Raw genomic sequence first — 11096 nt, 5'->3', positions numbered from 1 at the left:
TATTAAAGTATATAGGGAGGTGAAGTCACTCTTATATCCAAATGTATCCTACCTGTCCTGCAACTTACATTACAACCAAAAGTCCTACGTGATCCTTGGCTGAATAAGCTCAATTACTAGAGTAGTACACTATGGGAAAGCCTATGGTACGTCTGTTGTGGTATATGAATTTTGTTTCTGCAATGTGTGAACTTTTTCTATCATGATTCTGATTGTTGTTAAATTTTATGGTGTGTGGAACTACTCTCGATTGTTGTGTGAGGGAACTTGATTCATGAAGTAAAGGTAATGTCATTGACCTCTATGTTAGAGTAAGTGAGCGGGGTGCGAATAATGCGTGGTACTTGTGAGTCAAATCTTGAGGCAAAGATGTTACACGATTGTGCTTATTCTATTTTAAATATTCTTGGTATGATGAGTTAGGATTTAAGAAGGTCATGTATTTATAAAGTGTAGTTTGATTGCTCGAGGATGAACAATGGTTTAAGTGTAGGGTGTTGATGGTAGGCTATAATCTCGTATTTTAGTCATTTATTACACTCTAGTTTACTGCACTTTAATGGTGTTTGAGCTTTAATTGCTAGTATTTTGTACTTATTTTGTGTTTTATGCCTTGTATGAGTGAATCCGAGTGATGTAGATGTTATGGAGCTTATTTGAGCTATTTGGAGCTTTGAAGTCTGAGTAAAAGTCCAAAGAATTAAGCTGGGATCGCGTTCAGGGGTCAAGGACCAAGCCTGGATATCAAAAAGTGAGCGAAAAAGGTTCACTCTGAGAAACCTCCACAGCTGCGACGACCTATTTTCTACTGCGTATAAAATTACAAGCTCTCTAAAGTTTCCCACTAATGCCTCGCATTCCGCATTTCCCCATATGGCACGCCTGTATAATTTTTACAGAGTGAAAATCCTATTTCGGCTAGGAGAAGGTGATTTCGTCTGGGCCCGACCCTAATTAGTATAAATATTATTTTTTGAACTTTTGACACATCTTAGACCTAGGGAGGCTAAGGAGGAGTTGAGGAAGCAAAAGCATAAGGAATTCATCATTCAATCCTCACTCAAGACACGAGTTTGGATCGTTTTATGTTTTTTATACTTTAAACGTATTTGCGATGAATTGCTCCATATCAATAGAGTAGTTCTCTTTAGAGTTAGATGAATTTGGTGTATTGATATTTGTTTGTGGATTATAAATCTAGCTTTATGTATTGAATCATTTTGAATGTTTTAATCGTTCATCTATATTCACTTATTCATGTAATCGAGAGAGGCATAACTTGTGATACCTTGCATTATTCTGTTGGTTGAATTCATTAATTCTTCTTAGTAATCGAAAGAGGCTAGTTGAATTTTTGATTAAACCTGGTTAGGAGGATAATCGAGAGAGATTCTCCTAAAGACCAATCCACTACGAATTCATGCATATCTTCACAGAGCTTGAATTGGTTCATCTTGTGATGTTGAGACTTAATCGTGAGAGGAGTTTCGACTAAACGTTTGAACTAATAATTGAGTGAAATCGAGAGACACACTTGAATTTAGAAGTGAATTATCTAGAGTTAGATCTCAACAATTATCTTGCACCTATCCTATCAAAACTCTATCTTCTCCCATTGATAACCTTCTTTGCTCATAACTTGCGTCGATTGTCATTAGTCAATAGTTTAGACTCTTAGTTAATTTTAGTTTTAATCACATAAATCTCAACTGTTGATCATCTTAGACAGAAACCTTGCTACGAACTATGATAATACTGTTTAACTTCAATATATGTGGCTGCGATATTATATTATACTATATTTGACTAGCGAGCATATTTAAGTGTGTGTTTTGCGCTTGTCTGTTGGTGATGATAACGAAGGTTTCAATGATATGAACAAGAAGAGGCGACACAATTGAGTTAAAGTGTAGTGACTATGCTTGGTTATGTTTGAGAGAAGAGGTTTACATTTTGGCATATAGACAGGGCTTCAGACAACTTGGGCTATAAAATGGACTGATAGAGGGATGAACATTTGGGCCTTACTGAAGTGAATTAAAAGGGGGATTTGCATCTATACCTGATTTTTGGGTCACGTTTTAACTTGTACCCTCTTTGCAAAAAAAATTGCAAACTTACCCACTTTTTCGCGTAACTTCAGCATACGGGGCTGAAGTAGCAAAGGTAATCATGCAAAACTTCAGCATTCTTAGTAGACGGGCCTGAACTTAAGCATAGTAGCTGAAGTTTTATTCTCTATTTGCTGAAGTTTCTATTTGTAATTGCTGAACTTAAGTATAGTAGCTAAAGTTTTATTCTCTATTTGCTGAAGTTTTTGTTTATAATTGCACTAATTAAGCTGAAATATTTTTGTCCTGGATTCATTAGTTTTGTCATTAAGCTTTTTCAAAAACTTCAGGAGAAGATGCTGAAGTTATTTAGTTCATTTATAATAACCTCAGCACTAAATAAGATGAAGTTTTTTTGTCCTGGATAAGCTTTTTCAAAAACTTCAGCAGAAGATGTTGAAGTTATTTAGTTCATTTGTAAAACCTTCAGCACTAAAAGTTGAAGTTTTTTTGTCCTGGATTCATTAGTTTTGTCATAAAGCTTTTTCAAAAATTTCAGCAGAAGATGCTGAAGTTATTTAGTTCATTTATAAAAACTTCAACACTAAAAGCTGAAGTTTTTTTGTCCTGGATTCATTAGTTTTGTTATAAAGCTTTTTCAAAAACTTCAGTAGAGATGTTGAAGTTATTTAGTTCATTTATAAAAACTTCAGCACTATATAAGCTGAAGTTTTTGAAAAAGCTTTCTAGCATACTAGATAAATAATCAGATTGCCAACAGTATCTAAATCATAAATTTTGAAAACAATAAACGTGAAAAGAACAGAATTATCATTGTCTACTAACTTACATACGTAGAAATATTCACAAATTATTGTCTACTAACTTAAGTAATTATTTATAATTTATTTTTAAATAATTTGATAAACATATTTATGGCAATCATCCCATGAACTGAAGTTTCATAGCAGTACCAACAGCAGCAGAATAAAGAAGAAGAAGAAGAAGAAGAAGAAGAAGAAGAATAAGAAGAAGAAGAAGAAGAAGAAGAAGAGAAGAAGAAAACGAATGAGGAGAAGGAGGAGGAGAAACCGGGCTGAAGTTATTTAAAAAGTGGGTACAAGTTAAAATGTTTTAAAAAATGGCTTTACGCAATTTTTACGAATTAAAGGCCACATTCTAGAAGCTTTCAAAAATAGCCATTTTACAGCATGTAAATACTATTCCTTATTCTACGTAATTATCTAAATGGTAGTTATACACTAGCTATTAGAATAGAGACACATGGCATTGTTAGTTATAGAATAGATTCCATTTTTCTTGTATAAAAGGCAGAGTTGTACATAGCATATTCACATCAATATACACGGAAGAAAATTCTCTAAATCTTCTCAATTCTTCATGGTATCAGAGCAGGTTTAATATACTCATTACATTTTGAAATCAAGTATCTTTTTTCTTTTATTTATCTTCCTTAACAATGGGTACTGTCCCTCCACCTGCTGATGCTATAGCAACAGCTACCACCACTTTAATTTCTTCTACATCTGCTAGATCTGGAATGAATTCAGTAGTAGATTCTGCTCATTCGTACTACCTTCGCCCTTCTGATTATCCAAGGATGAACTTGGTCTCTTCAGTCTTCGATGGTAAGAGCTATGGAGGCTGGAGGAGAGCAGTTGTCATAGCTTTATCAGCAAAGAAAAAAACTAGGGTTTATTGATGGAACCCTAGCTATTTCAAGTGTTGAATCTGGTCTTCAAAAGGTTTGGCTCCGCTGCAATGACATGATGCTATCATGGTTACTCAATTTCCTGTCAAAGGAAATTGCTGAGAGTGTGTTATACTCACAAAGTGCTAAAGATCTCTGGGGTGATTTAGAGGATAGATTTGGACAGACCAATGAGACTAAATTATTCCAGTTGCAGAAAGAGTTAAGTGTTGTTATACAAGATAATAATAGTGTATCAAGCTATTTTACTAAAATGAAAAGTTTGTGGGATGAATTGGATGCTTTAAACACTTTCTCTACTTGTGTTTGTGACTGTGATTGTGGAGCTAAAACTAAGAACCTAAAGCACAGTAAGATGGAAGACTGATGCAATTTTTAATGGGACTGAATGACTCCTTTATAGGAGTCAGAAGCAACATGTTATTGTCTTTTCACCTGCCCTCTATTGGCCAGGCTTACTCTCTCATAATTCAAGATGAGAAGCATAGGGAAATACATGCCACACCTATTTATCCAAGAGAATCAGGATCTTTTGTGGTGGCTAATCAAGGAGGGGGGAAGAAGTTAAATGATTACAAGGGAAAGAAGACAGGTTCTGAAGCAAAGAAGAACTCAAACTTATGTAACTACTGCAAGAAAATAACGCATATCATAGACAAATGCTACATGATACATGATTTTCCTGCAGATTTCAAATTCATAAATCAAAGGAAATTTCAAGGGACAGTTCAAGCTAACAATGCACCCAATATCACTGAGAATGAAGAGCAGGGTACAGAGAATGTTTCAGAAGCAAAGCCACTTACTCAGGAAAATGTTACTCAACTTCTGCATCTTCTACAACAGATAAATCGGCAAGGTGGTATAGGGAATTTTGGTGCATTTGCAAATTTGAACTACGCTGGTATATCAAAATTCTTCAACTTTTACAGTTGTTTCATTGAGATAAATAGTCAGCCATGAATAATAGATAGTGGAGCAACTGAGCATATGACTTTTAACAAATGCTATCTTTCAGATTTTAAGGCTTTGCCCGAGCCTCTTATAGTCAATCTTCCAAATTCTACTAAAGTCAGAGTCACACATTTTGGTTCTGTTTCACTTCTATCTAATTTGGTATTACAGAATGTTTTATACATACCCTCATTCAGGTTTAATATCTTGTATATGCATAAATTGTGCAGGCAAATCAAAAAAATCAGTCTTACTTACTCCCTTTACTTGTTTTCTACTGTAGGGTGCTTCACTTAAGAACCCTCTGGAGATTGGTAAGGAGATTGGAGAACTATACATCCTTAAGTCTAGAGAGTCAGTAGCTGATTTTAGGAGTCATCCTAAGTCTAGTAGTGTTTTTCTCCCCAGCAAGCAATCAAAGCCTAGGGCTATTTCCAATTCATGTTTTACATTTTTTGATTCCAATGTAAAAGACAAGCTTTGGCACTATAGATTGGTTCATATGCATTTGAGTAATATGAAGAATATTTCATCTATTTCAAATCGTTCTTGTTCTAAATTTTCTGTTCCTTGTGTTATTTGTCCTATGGCAAGGCAATCCAAGCTCCTTTTTCCCTCTAGTTCTATTACAACTAAATATGTGTTTGAACTAATTCATATGGATACTTGGGGACCTTATAAGCATTCAACCTATGATGGATATAAATATTTTTTTCACCATTGTAGATGATTTTAGTAGAGGTACATGGACTTACCTACTAAGTACCAAATCCAATGCCTTTCCAGTTTTGAAGTCTTTTCTAGCAATGGTAGAAAGATAATTTCACACTAAAGTAAAGGCAATAAGATCTGATAATGCTTTTGAATTGGGGAGTGGGTCTATTCAGACATATTTTTTTCTTTCTCAAGGCATAATACGCCAGACCACTTGTGTATCAATTTCACAACAAAATGGAGTTGTGGAGAGAAAACATAAACATCTATTGGAGACTTCTAAGGCTTTGCTATTCCAATCTCACTTCCCTATATCACATTGGGGGAGGGGGGAACTGTTTACTTACTACCACTTATTTAATCAATAGATTCCCTTCAAGAGTATTGAACTTCAAAACTATCTATTCAAAACTAAGCCATCTCACTCCAATCTTAGATGCTTTGAGTGTTTGTATTTTGTTTCTACTCTTTCATATCATAGATCAAAGTCTGAAGAAAAAGTTGTTCCTTATGTGTTTCTAGGATACCCACATGGCAAAAAGGGATATAACTTTGAAACCTTTTATTTCAAGAGATGTTGTATTTCATGAAGACTTTTTTCCTTTTGCATATATCAAATCTACCAATCCTGATGTTTCGTATTTACCCTATGCTAGTTACAACAAAGACAATCCACAAGTTCTAGATTTCCCAACTAACAAATCTTCAGCTACTAACAACACTGATATATCTGATCATATACTGTCAAGTCTTAGAACTCTCAGTCCTTTTAAGGGTTTCTCCAGTACTTATACTTCGGGTTCTTCTTCAATTTCAAGAGGGCTATCTCCTATATTTTCCTCACTAGATTCAGAACCTCTAAAAACACTGACCAAAAATTCCACTAAAACACACAAAACATCTACATACCTAAAAAAAACTACATCTATAATTCTTTCTAACTTACTGATGCTAGTTCTTTCTGTTTTATCACTCCTATTACTCTTGTTTCAATTCCGTTTGGTGGGTTAAATTCTTCTAATCAACATATGCTCAACTCATTATCTACTATTTATGAACCTAACACCTATGTACAGGTAGCACAACACCCAGGTTGGACAGAGGCCAGGACAAAAGAAATTGAGGCTCTAGAACTCAATAAAACATGGGATGTATTTGAGCTACCACCTAGAAGGAAGGCACTACCCTTAGAAAATGGGTATACAAGGTAAAAACATCACTCAGATGGAAGTATAGAAAGATTAAAGGCCAGAATAGTGATAGGGCTGATATTCGACGTGAAGGCATAGATTTCAATTAGACATTTTCACCAGTGGTGAAAATGACGTGCATCCTAGCTACTGTAGTGAAGAAAGGATGAGAGCTTTATCAGTTAGATGTGAATAATACATTCTTGCATGGTGATCTAGATTAAAAAGTCTATATGAAGTTTTCTCTTGGTGCTACTCCTCCATCTCCTACATATGTATGTTGATTGAGGAAGTCACTTTATGGACTTCGGCAAGCATCTCAACAGTGGTACTCTAAGCACACAACTGCCTTAATTTTTAAAAGGTTCACACATTCTTTAAATGATTACCAATGTTTGTTAAAAAGACAGATATCTATATTTCTATTGTGGCCATCTATGTCGATGATATACTTTTAACAGGTAATGACAAGGCAGAATTGAATGCATTAAAGGAATATTTACATGCTAAATTCAAAATTAAGGACCTAGGAGACTTACATTTCTTCTTAGGCATGGAAGTCATTCATGAGCCTCAAGGTATGATTCTATGTCAGCAGAAGTTCACCCAAGATCTCTTAACAGAATTTGAATCTCTTCATCTCAACCCTGTTTCTTCTCCATTGGATCCCACAGTAAGATTGAAGGCAAAAATAGGGGATCCTATTAAAGATCCAACCTTATATCGTCATCTATTGGGAAAGCTAAATTATTTCACCCACACAAGGCCTGACCTTTCCTTAACCGTCCAGCATCTAAGTCAATACATGCAGGACCCTCGGACTCCATATCTCACTGTTGCGCTTCGTGTTCTACGTTATCTTCTGAAGGACCCTGGTTTGGGGCTTTTTATGAATTCCTTTTCCTCATTTCAATTGTTGTCCTTTTGCGATTATAATTGAGGCATATGTCCGAACTCAAGAAGTTCTGTGAGTGGATTCGATATCTCTCTTGGGTCTTCTCAGATTTCATGGAAGTCCAAAAATCAGACCTCCATCTCCCATAGTTCTATCGAGGTAGAGTATCGCTCTATGAGACGCGTCATGGTTGAATTAACTTGGTTTGTTCGCCTCTTCGAAGATCTCTCAATTCTGATTTCACTTCCACCTCCTTTTCAACCGGACAGTCAAGATGCGATTCACGTCTGATGTTTTATACTTCAATACCACATAAGAGGGGGGGTCATTTGTGTGGTGCACAATTTTTGTATGCACTGGATTATCGAAGGGCATGGTTCTTCTATGCATTCCTTACACTCAGTTGTGGAATAAATAATGCAGAAAGTAAAGAACACAAGGATTTTACATGAAAATCACCCGGCTCAAAAGATGAAAAACTGTAAAACCTTATACTTTAGATAGAGTCCCACATCGACAAAATACAAGAGCGATGTTGGGTATATAAGTTATAAGCCTTAGACCCTAGTGATGTATTTTAAACCCGTGAGGGCCTAGGCCTAGAGTGGACAATATCACTAGCGGACTGGGCTGTTATAGATGGTATCAGAGCCACTCTTGTGTCAGCCATGCCGATGGTGGGTCAGAGTTCAACTAGTTTAGGCAAATCCCGATTAGATGGGGCAAACCTCAGTGCTGAGTCTAGGCAAATCCCATACGGTGGGGCAAACCTCAGCGATGATGTTGAGTCCATAAGAGGAGGTGTATGTAACACCTCATACTTTAGACAGAGTCCCACATCGATAAAACACAAAAGGGATGTTAGTATATAAGTTTACAAGTCTTAGACCTTAGTGACGCATTTTAAACCCGTGAGGGCCTAGGCCTAGAGCGAACAATATCACTAGCAGGATGGGCTGTTACAAAAACCCACGACCTACTACCTAATAGGATTTTCCCCAAAAATATCACTACAACTCTAAGCCAACAACAAAGTTTACAAACTCTTGCAAACTTAAGGATTACCTCTAACCCTTGTAGAAACCAGCCACAGGCTGTTGCGACTGCTTCAAGTTGACTCTAACTTGAACAATGAAACTAGAGTTTACAACCTCTTACAAACTTAAGGATTAAATCTAACCCTTATAGCAACACGCCATAGGATATTGCGACTACTTCAAGTTAACTCTAACTTGAAAGATACAACTCACATACCTAGTACAATTTTCTTCTAAGAAAGCTGAAAGGTACAACTCAAAACGCCTACTACGCTTTGAACTAGAAATAAAGAAAGACACATAAAACTCTTTATGGAGCTGGTTCTTCAATCTAGTTCGTGTAGCTTCAAGATCGCACTCTTAAATCTCACAGGAATTGCTCACAAAATGTCTTGCTATTTTGCTCTCAATTCGTGCTTAACATCGGTATTTGTGCATCACCTATAAAAGATAACACAATTGATATATATAGAGTTAGTAAATAAAGATTAACTAGAACTCTAATTCTTTACTCTTCCATAGTGGAAGAGTTCTAGTCAACTTTAGCTTCTAACTCTTCCCTTATCTTGGATAGAGTACTTTTCAAGTAAGGAGTTCTGATCCTTATCAAATATGCAACCTTTTCGTCAAGGGATTTTCATAAATAACCACTTATACTTATCCCTTTCACGTGCATGTCTTTTGCTTGATTATGCTCATCACATGTGAACACTATCCATGGACTTGGTTTATGCATGTGTTCCTTTGTCAAACATCAAAATTAAAACCGCTCAGGTCAACCAATTCTTCGTTTCTTATAATGACAAGCTCTGTGATTTTCAAAAGCATGAATCTCTTTTAGCTCAACTCAATATCAAACACAATGTGAGAATATTTTTCATTTAAAGTCACTAATCATCAAGGACCAGATTCATTAGGTTATAAACATCAAAGTCCAAAGCAAAAACACAACCTATCTTCCCCTTTTGGCATCATCAAAAAGTTGCATAATTAAGCTAAGTAATCAGATTTTAGCAGATATCACTCATGGCCACTGGGACTACTTCAAATGCAATTATGGATTCAAATTTCTCTTTATCAATCTAAGGATATTATCCATCTAAGAAATATCAGCAAACAATTAGAGTAAAGGTAGTGAATATTATTGATAATATTCTTCCACAAAGTATAAAAAGAAATAAAATCACAAAACATGAGCAAAAAAACAAAAAATAATCCCACTTGGATCATTGGTTACAAACGGGCTACGAATGATTTAGGACTGGGAAAGACCAGGTTCTTGGTTATTGGTTTGAAGCAGCTTCAGTGTATCTTGAAGAATACCATCATTCTTCTCCTTTTACTTAGCAAGCTCACACTTGAGAGAGTCTTTCTCAAATTCTACTTCAACCAATCGTTTCTTGAGCCTTTCAATCTCAGCATCCTTATTCATTTTCTTCCACTATTTGAGCCTCCTTGCTCCTTTTGGCGTACCTAATTCTTTTAGACACAATTGATCCCTCTACCTCAGCCTCTGCTTTTCGATAATTCTTTTGAGAAGTCTTTCTTTTTTTGTCACTAGGTGTGGGTACTTCGACATCCTCATATTCTTCTTCAAGAACCAGGTTCATCTCCTTAATTTGGACTGCTCCACTTGGATTACCGGCCTTTTTCTTTTCCTTTCCAGGCGACTTTCTTGGCACTCTCAGCTAAGACCCTTTTTACATTAGCCTCACTTTGCTTCTTCTGGCTCCTTGTAGTTCTTTGTCTTGTGGGAGGAGTTGCTACAGGTATAGAAGGAGCACTCTTTCTCTTAGTGCTACCCATGACCTTTCCTGCAGTCTTTCCAACTTTGTTCTTCTTCTTTTGATTGCAACTATCTGACACCTTTTGTAGCAGATCGGGACTCTTGTCTATTTTAGCAAGAGAAGAAACTGGTTCATGAAACTGTTTCCTTAACCTAACCAACCCATCTGTTATACTTCTTTCACCAGAACTATCACCTATCTCATGTGATTCTATCCCCGTACTTTCATTCATAGTCTCCTCATTATCACTAATCTCTTCATTCCAGACCACCATTGCACATGTCTTTTCACTCAAACCAACAAGAGTGGGTGAAGTAGATCCAGCCACTCTTTCTTCTTACCTTCCCCTCACATCTGCTATAACACTCTTACTCTTATTCTTTTATTTTTTTTATTTTTCATTTTTACCACCAATGTCTTCAGTAGCAACATTTCTCTTTTCAATACCGACCATAGACCAAATCAAAACAAACTAATTCTCAAGATTTTCTGCAATTTCAGAACTAAACTTACAGGTGGGAAACTTAGAGGTTGCCTGTTTAGCTTTAGAAGAAACTGGTTCTTCCCCTTCAGTCGTAGACCAAAAAGAATCAGTAGAGTTTTGTGGTTCTTCTACGTGACTGGCCTGTAGCTTCTTATTTAATTTCTTGGCTTGTTCTTTGCTTGCTACTATTTACATGCAATCATTTTGATATGCTTTTTCTTGGGGGTTTGGGTGGTTGAAAGTGTGGGTGAA

Source organism: Nicotiana sylvestris, chromosome 12, assembly GCF_000393655.2.
Source record: "Nicotiana sylvestris chromosome 12, ASM39365v2, whole genome shotgun sequence".
Classification (NCBI taxonomy): Eukaryota; Viridiplantae; Streptophyta; class Magnoliopsida; order Solanales; family Solanaceae; genus Nicotiana; species Nicotiana sylvestris.
The sequence above is the reverse complement of the archived record's forward strand: the minus strand, read 5'-3'. Positions refer to the sequence as shown.